The sequence below is a fragment of the Silene latifolia genome, chromosome 7 (assembly GCF_048544455.1).
Source record: "Silene latifolia isolate original U9 population chromosome 7, ASM4854445v1, whole genome shotgun sequence".
NCBI classification, from domain to species: Eukaryota; Viridiplantae; Streptophyta; class Magnoliopsida; order Caryophyllales; family Caryophyllaceae; genus Silene; species Silene latifolia.
Window position 1 is genome coordinate 112630819 of NC_133532.1, and position 8567 is coordinate 112639385.

Below are 8567 nucleotides of genomic sequence, written 5' to 3' on the forward strand. Positions count from 1 at the left end.
TATGTTTAGAGTTTCCTAATTAGGGGGTACAAGTGAGATGTTTACACTTTCTATTTTAGGAAAGTTGGTTGTGCGAAATGTCAAATTTACCCTCCCTCATCCTTCCTCTCAAAAGACCCAAACCAATCACCTGTTCACTTTATCCAAACAGCCGACACACCACCAAGCCCACACCATCTACAACAATCAACCATATCACATCTCCGGCGAGCTTATCGCCAGCAAAAATGGCTTCGCTTGAATCCGATTCCCGCCTCAAAGCAGTCCTCGTACCTTCCTTGCAATATATCGTACCCTAAGCTCGCCTGATTTTCCTTCCGCCGCCTCAACAACCTTTGTCGGACTGCTCAACGACGGCGGCGCCAGCTAATACTAAGATCGCCGACGCAGGTGTCACGTGTCTTCAGAAGCTCATCGCGCTGGGCTACCTACACGGCGAGGCTGACTCAGCCGGGTTGAGTCACAAGTCGAAGCTACTCACGCGAGTCATTGACTCGGTGTGTAGGTGTGTTGAGGTAGATGAAAGACTTGAAAAATGAAGAGGAGTACTTGTGTAAATTAAGGAGTCAATTGTTTGATTATGTGGGTTAATTGATTGAATGATTTGATGAGAAAGTGCATAGGCATAGAGGTGATTTTGTTAGAAAGAGCATAGAGCAGAGATAGAGAGATGAGGAAGACCAAGCACTCAAGCAATGGTCTCTAAATTTCACGGAAAAAGGGTGGAGTAGAAAAGTAAGAGTGCAAAAAGTAAGGGTAGTTGTGTACTTTTACCCCTTGCCTTGATATTAGTGTAAAAAGCAAGTATAAACATTCCACCGAAACGGAGGGAGTATAAGTGAGTCTGAAAACCGGATACCGGATATACGGTTTTCGGATATATAGACGGAAAAACCGGATACACGGTTTCCGTTTATAGATAAAAACCGTATCGGATAATGATACTAAAAAAGGAGATTTAAAAAATCGGATATCGGATACGATTTCCAAAACCGTATTGGATATCCGGTTTTGCTCACCCCTACCTTCTGTGGCGCAAGTGGCCGTGGCAAAGAGATAGCCACGGGAAAAACAAGAATGTGGCTATTATTTAATTTTTGGTCACGGATTCTCTCGTAGCTAATAACTTCTGTGGCCAAAAAAAATTTCCCGTTGCGAAAAATTAATTCTCGTAGCAAACAATATATATGAAAATTAAATAAATAAAACGTAAAATATTTTTTTTTTCACCATGGATATTTTATCATATATGGAACCGTGACAATCTAGGTACTTGTTTCACTAGTTAACTCGATTCATTTAAACGTGATTTGATTTCACCAGTCGTGCATTCATGCGCATCGGAGAGACTTCCCAGGAGGCCATTCATCCCAACATTACTCTCACATGAGCACGCTTAACTTTAGAGTTCTTTTGACGTGCTGCTGAAACTGAAAGTTAACTTTGTTGATATAATTAACATTTTGAATTTTTTTAAGTTTATTTTTTTCTTTCAAAATTTACCTTTAATACTATGTAATTACAAAAATGTTACATGATTTACTAAGTTTTGCGGGAAAAATATTATTTTGGCCAAAACAATCAAATTTTCATTGTTAACTTCCCGACTAATGATTTTGACGTCATTCTTCTACCGAAGCCAACAAAACTATTTTCTCCAAAAAGTAAGCTTAATTTTGTCTTCCTAACATTTTTTTATTTCTAATTTATCGACATTCTTATTTTCATTTCTCTTGTATTCATTTTTCGTATATTTTTTATGCAAATTCTATTGTATGACTGTCGTACTTGCGATATGAAAAATTTGACCATTGTTTGGTAAAATAATGACTACTTTCTTTAAATAAAGGTATTTTCCCCCCAAAGTGATCACGTATTCGTCTGTGTAGAAGGTCCTCATCAAAGTCTCGTCTAGCTTGACAGGTTTCCTCACGTCTACTGAATCTAACAATCCATATCCCAACACCAATTCATGTGTCATGTGTATAAGCTTTGGCTTCATTACGTGATTAAGCCCGTAATCATAATTGCCAATGTCGGGCTTGTAAAAATACGTCACCCAACGGTTTCCCGCATCCAGGCAAGAGGGGGATGGTAGGGATGCAATTGATGAATACAGAAGAAGGTAATTGAAGGTTTGTAGTTTACTGGTTTGTGTGTGGGTTAAGGGAAGTTTACCAGTCAAATGTAGTTATTCTTCAATGTGGGGCTGATTCACTCTCTCGTGATAAGCTTGGTGATTTCAACATGTCTGTTAAAGGCCATGATGATTGTTTGCAATTTATTTGGTCATATAATGTTCCGTTAATTGTTTTGGGTGGTCGGGGATACACAAATGGCAACGTATTGCTTTGTTGGTGTTATGAGACTGTAGTTTCAGTTGGGATTGAGCAAGCCTGATAATAACCTGCCATAAAATGAGTTTCTTGAGTTATTTGGCCTATATTACTCGCTTCATATTGAGCCTACTAAAGTGGAAAATCAAAATTCACCTAAAGAACTGGAAGAACTTGACACTTGACACTTCTTTATGTACGGAGGTGACACTTGATAATAACCTGCCGGAAAATGAGTTTTTTGTCCCCGTTTTATATTTGAATGATGAAGGAGGGGACTTAGTTTGTCTGCTATTTTGACTGCCTTTTTTATATTTTGTCTTCCTTGTTTTTGGTTTTTCTGTTTTTTAACTCTAAACACGCCCTTAATTTTCATGCCCCCGCTTTCTTTCTTTTCTTGCCTTTTGCTTTCTTTGTATTTTTTAGCTGCACAAAATATCAGTGAAAATTAGCTTGATGTAAGCCATGATTGTCTAATACAAGTAAGAGATACACTACTAATAATAATTCATCTTTTTAATTTTAACTTGCATTGAAGATAATGATAAACTTTTTAGGGTTTTTCCAATCCGTGTCCCTTGGATTTTCACTTTTTCCAATTGTATCCCTGCGTATGAAATAATATTATTTATACCCCTAAGTTCAATTAGTTATTCCTGTCTGTGACTTAACTAGCCTAAACCGTCAATTATTGACGTTAAGTGCCATAATGGTAGCATGGAATTGCCAACATGGTTTTTTTTCCCTCTAAACTTTCTCCCCATTTATTTTCAATGTTTACCTCCATTACTTCCCCTGTACAATCAATCCACTCATTCTTCAATCTTATTTCATTAATCTTACAATATTTTCATCCTCCTTTATTTGGTTGCAAAATTCAAGCTCTTCAATTGGGTCATTTCTTCTTCAATTGCTAGATGAAGAAGACATAAGATGAATAGTTAAAGGAAAAGAAGACATTACATAATGAAATCTTTGGTTTCGAAATTCAAGCTCTTCAATTGGGTCATTCCTTCTCCAATTGCTAGATGAAAAAGACATGAAATGGATAATTAAATGGAAATTAGAGAAAAATAAATGATGGTTGAGGAGTCTATTGATCGAATACGAAAGAGGGGGGGGGTGAATTGAGTATTAAAAACGATGCCTAATGTTTCGAAATATATGATGTAAAATTAATTATTTGATTTTATTGATTAAAATAAACTAATTAATTTATAATAATAAGGGCAAAATCGAAATAACAAAAATAAAGAAAGAGAGAAAGAGAGACACACATGATTTTTGAAGTGGTTCAGTTTCACAAGTCGAAACCTACGTCCATTATTCTCGATTAATAATTTTTAGTACCTTTCTACGGATTACAAAAATTATCAATCCACTCGTATAATCAACACTATGATTATAACTCAGATTGAGTATCGCTAAATACTCTAGATTTCTCTTCCGTTAATAAGAAAAGCACAACGATAAATACTAATCTCACGTTATGCGAGTGAGTATAATATCTTTGTGTACTTAGTATCCTATAACGATTTCCTTTGAGTGATTGACAAATATGATGCGCAACTTTTGTATAAGCAATTTGTAAAATAAGAATTAAAGCTCAAAGAATTTTTGCTTAAATATTTTTCTCTTGAAAGTTATAGATGTGTGTCACCAATAACTGTTGAATGAAGAGAGGTATTTATAATTTTTAGATTAGGGTTTATAATATTCTAGAAGGTGTGAAACCCTAAATAACTTGACGAACAAGTAGGAGGCTAGGGTTGTGGTGGTTCGGCCTCTAGGGTTTCGGCCGGCCCATCATTGGGCTCTCATGAGTCCAATTTGGCCTCCACTTGTTCACAACAAATCGAGATAGAATTTAGTTGAAACCCTAGGTTGCATGATGACATAAATATCGTGCAACAAACCGATAGTACATCCAACTTAAATTCTAATTAAATAATTCCAATTATATAAATACTCTCTTATTCTTATAAAACATTAAAAACATATTTTCCAAAAATTAACGCATCATTTTTATCTAGCAGTAAAGTTATGGCTATGAGGTCATAACTTTACTAATCTTTAAACCAAACAAAGTAAAACCATTACCGGATGACGACCTATACTATCTAATCTTCAGAAGATCTCCAGTAAACGAATCGTCTCTTCACAAGTCTCTCATCTCTCATCTTGTGGTTGTTATTTGATCTTGATCTTGAATATTACGATCAAATGTCTTTGAAGTTGTACCTCCTTGGTCCAAACTTCAAGCTTGCATCTTTTTGAAGTTATACCTCCTCGGGCCAAACTTCAAGCTTGCGTCATTGTAATTGTTCCTTTCTATATTAAGACTTGAACACACAATTACACGCATATGTTAATAATATTAAGTCCACATACAAATCATTACTGTCATTATCAAAACAATTAACTAGGACTAAAGGTCCAACAAATTCCCCCTTTTTGATGATGACAAGTCTCCTATGATTTGTGTCTAAGTCTATTTCCCCCTCAACATAATACTTCCCAAATTATAGAATAGTTGAGCGCAGAAACTAATAATCTTTTCAAAGTTATAACTATAGAACGCCTTCAGAGAGTTAACTTGAGACGACCGCAAATCATAAAAACAATTCCCCCTCTTGGCATCATTGAAAAGATGAGAACAAACATAAAACAACTATAATAATATATTATGAGACAAGAATTAATCATGAAAAACATATTATATTAAACGCAATCTAGTTCTTAATTAGCATAATAATATTATAAACCTGCAATCACACAAGGAATAAAATGCGGAATTGAAAAAGCTAATATCCATAAGAATGGACTTTTATTGTGAGCAAAGGAATTAAAAAGATAAGGCTAGGTTGGAAATTTGGATGGGTAGGGCGAGGCGGTCACGGGTTGTATGGGCTCGATGGACGTGACCTCGGACGGGTCCGATACTCCAAATCCTCGAGTCGTGCGTGACAATGGTCTAGGAGCGCAGCTTGAGCAGCTAATCGAGCGTCGAAATTAACAATCCTCAAAGTCATAGCTTTAACTGTTTCATATATCGTATGCATCTCAGACTTCATATCCTTTCCAGATTGTAATAGCTCATCACCAAACTTAACCAAACTATCCATACCTTCCCTCATACGAGATGACTCAGAGTGTGTGCGTACGGCCGCCTTTTGGGCGTGCTCAACTTGCTTATCCAATCGTGATAACATGGTGTATACACGTGTTGAACTAACACTACTCGGTCCACTAGTATCAACTCTCCTCTCCTTTGCAATGAGATCAAACAACTCACATAATTTATTATCTTGCTCATTAATCCTTCCAAGAATAGAAGTAAAATTTGATTCCATCTTAGAATCCAACATCTCTAAATTCACATTGCTTTTTCCTCCTTTTTCTCCTTTTGTTTCAAAACACAATTCCGGGCCATTAATAACGAGCTTCATATAAGATAAATAAAGATCATTCATCTCATCACTTGCAATAACTCCATAACTATTCTTCCCAATAACTCCTTTCTTCTCTAAAATACGAGAAATCTAATTTCCATAAGGCAAACTCAAATTAGAAGCTAGATCGTCCATCTTAGCCGTTACACTAGCTTGTATAATTTTATGAAACACAAGCATAGGTAGACTAACCTTTCCTCCTTCAAGCCAAGCCTTCATAATAATCATCTCATGAACCCCAAATTTATCTCGACCTTCTTTTCGTGGAACAATAGTAGTCCAAATAAAGGTCAAAAAGAATTTCAAAGAAGGCGACAATTTATTTGTTAAAATAGTTTCAGACCAAGTCGCATCTTGTTTGAAATACCGTTTCACTACTAATCTCTCATCAGGCGACAATGCGACATACTTCCCCATTCTACGCTTGGATTAATTTCGATTCCCTCTCTAGGAACTCGAGCCAAGTCGCAAAAATCACCAATTGAGACACGTATAGACGTCTCATTAACCACAGCAAGTAAATTTCCTTCCTTAAATTGAACAGTAACATAAAATTGATATACCTCAATAGGAAAGACTGGACCACTTACAACAACAATATTCTCCCAACCTTGATCTTTGAGAAAATTCCTAAAGAACCCAAGTGCTTTATATTGCTTTAACCAATCAACCGAATATACTCGTCCTGCGTGAATGCGGTATTGAGCAACTTGATTGATATTCATTCGTTCCACTTGAGTTAATCGAAGATTATTCAGTCCATTGTTAGTGTAATCATCCATATGCTGTGCGTAAAGAACACGTGAAGAACCATCTTGAAGTATATAACTCTCAGTTTTCGAGCTTACCTCAGTTTTCGAAACCAATTTTCCTTTACCTTTAATCAACCTTCTCTTCTTGCTAACAATAGGTAAACTGGCGGTGTCGCTGCGGTCGGCGGCGGACCGTGGTGACCGTGAACCGGTCTCGGGTGGCGTGACGGAGCGGGTGGTTCTCAGGGGTGATCAGGTTACCTTCTTTCCAACAACAACGGGTTTCTTGGATTGAAAACGGGTTGTAAGATGATTTGCCATTATTAATTTTGAAGGTTTTGAAGAAGTATTAGGTGAAGAAGATGATTAAATTGATGAGAATTATGGAGGGGTTAAGAGGGTTTAAATAGTATTAAGGAGTTTGTGTTTTGGTAACCATAGAATTCTAAGGAAAGAAAATAATACCAATTTCTATAATTTTTTTTTTCGGTGCCCTTTTTTTTCCGGCTACTTTCCTTCTTTTTTTTTTGTGCTTTTCCTTTTTTTTTCGCACTTTCCCCCCCCCCCCCCCCCTTTTTTTCGGCACTATTTTTTTATTTTTGGTATTTTCTCCTTTTTCTTATATGATAAGAATAAGAAAAGAATCCTCTAGTTTGTGTTTAGGCAGGATTGTGAAGAGGTAGTTATAAGAATATGGCAAGGATAGAGATTTGTGTAGGAATATAATAAGATAGAAATATCTTTATTATATTTAGGCATTTTATTGTAGATTTTGTCGAATTTTTTGTAAGAATATGTGATTATACAGAATATTAAATATTACCATACACATAAGAAAGATATAACACGTAAAATAAACATTATTTAACATAATTAAACTTGCAACAAAATATACGGACACAATCGTACAATCTCATCTTCCTAGCCAGTCATTCAAGTTCCCAGACATAATTATGACGGATTACGGTCGTAACTTGCTCCCGGAGAGTCCGATTGGGGCGGATTTTTTTTTCAAATTTATTAGCTCGACGAGATCTACGCGTTTAACTCATTAAACCAGGACAATTTGGAGGCAAAGTACCGTGAAAAAACGAAAAAAAGAAAAAAGGGGTGCAACACGAGGCCTTCCCAGGAGGTCACCCATCCTAGTACTACTCTCGCCCAAGCACGCTTAACTGCGGAGTTCTGATGGGATCCGGTGCATTAGTGCTGGTATGATCGCACCCATATACTTTCCTCACAAATTTCATTATATTACCTCATCTCTAGCCTTTTTTCAACATAAAACAAGTTTTCAATATCCCGTCACGTCCCCGTGTCTCCGAACGGTCGTAACTTGCTCCCGGAGAGTCCGATTGGGGCGGATTTTTTTTTCCGTCACGGCGTCCTTGGTCCATGACCGCGGACGCCACAAAGGGTGGAGGTGGTACGAAAGTAGCCGGAAAAACCGGCTGAGCCTGTGTCTGGTCGGTGGGAGTGGGAGTAGTAGTAGTAGTGGGAGTAGGGGTCGGGATGGGAGTAGCAGTGGAAGGCTGGGTACTCCCTGAAGGTGTGGACCCCTCTCCGGTCTCAACTCTACGCCGCTTCTTGGCGGCGGGTGCAGTAGGAGGTGGTCGGAGTGGAAGGTGAAGGTCAGGTAGTGGTGGAAGTCGAGCGCCCCGCGACGTAGGGCAAAGGGGCTAGACGGGGGAGAGTGTCACAAGGTAAGTCTACAGACAGGAAGCCGTCTATCTTCCATGTCTGGTAGTCTAGGGTCAGCCAATGCTGAGAAAGCATGGCATCCAGACTCAGATACCTCTCTCCCTCGAGGTACTGCAAGTCACGAGGCCAAACGGGGAAGAAGGAACGGGCAAGAATGGTGGCTATGCCACCACAAGCAATAGATCCCGGCTCCTTCAGCGCCTGGCCCTAAAAGTACTGGGCGGCCAAGTAAGCTATGTTGAGGGTAAAAGGACCCTCACAGTCAACGTTCAGGTAACCGCCCAGGATGGAGAGCTCGGTGTTTGTGATGTTGATCGGCTCCTTTC

General features: G+C 38.1%; 1 non-coding gene across 1 annotated transcript; it reads right to left on the reverse strand.

Moving 5' to 3' along the window:
• Positions 1–7647: 7647 nt before the first annotated feature.
• LOC141593185 (5S ribosomal RNA) lies at positions 7648–7766 on the reverse strand. Its single transcript, XR_012521289.1, has one exon. It is a non-coding gene; the product is annotated as a 5S ribosomal RNA (ribosomal RNA).
• Between the last annotated feature and the right edge of the window lie 801 nt (positions 7767–8567).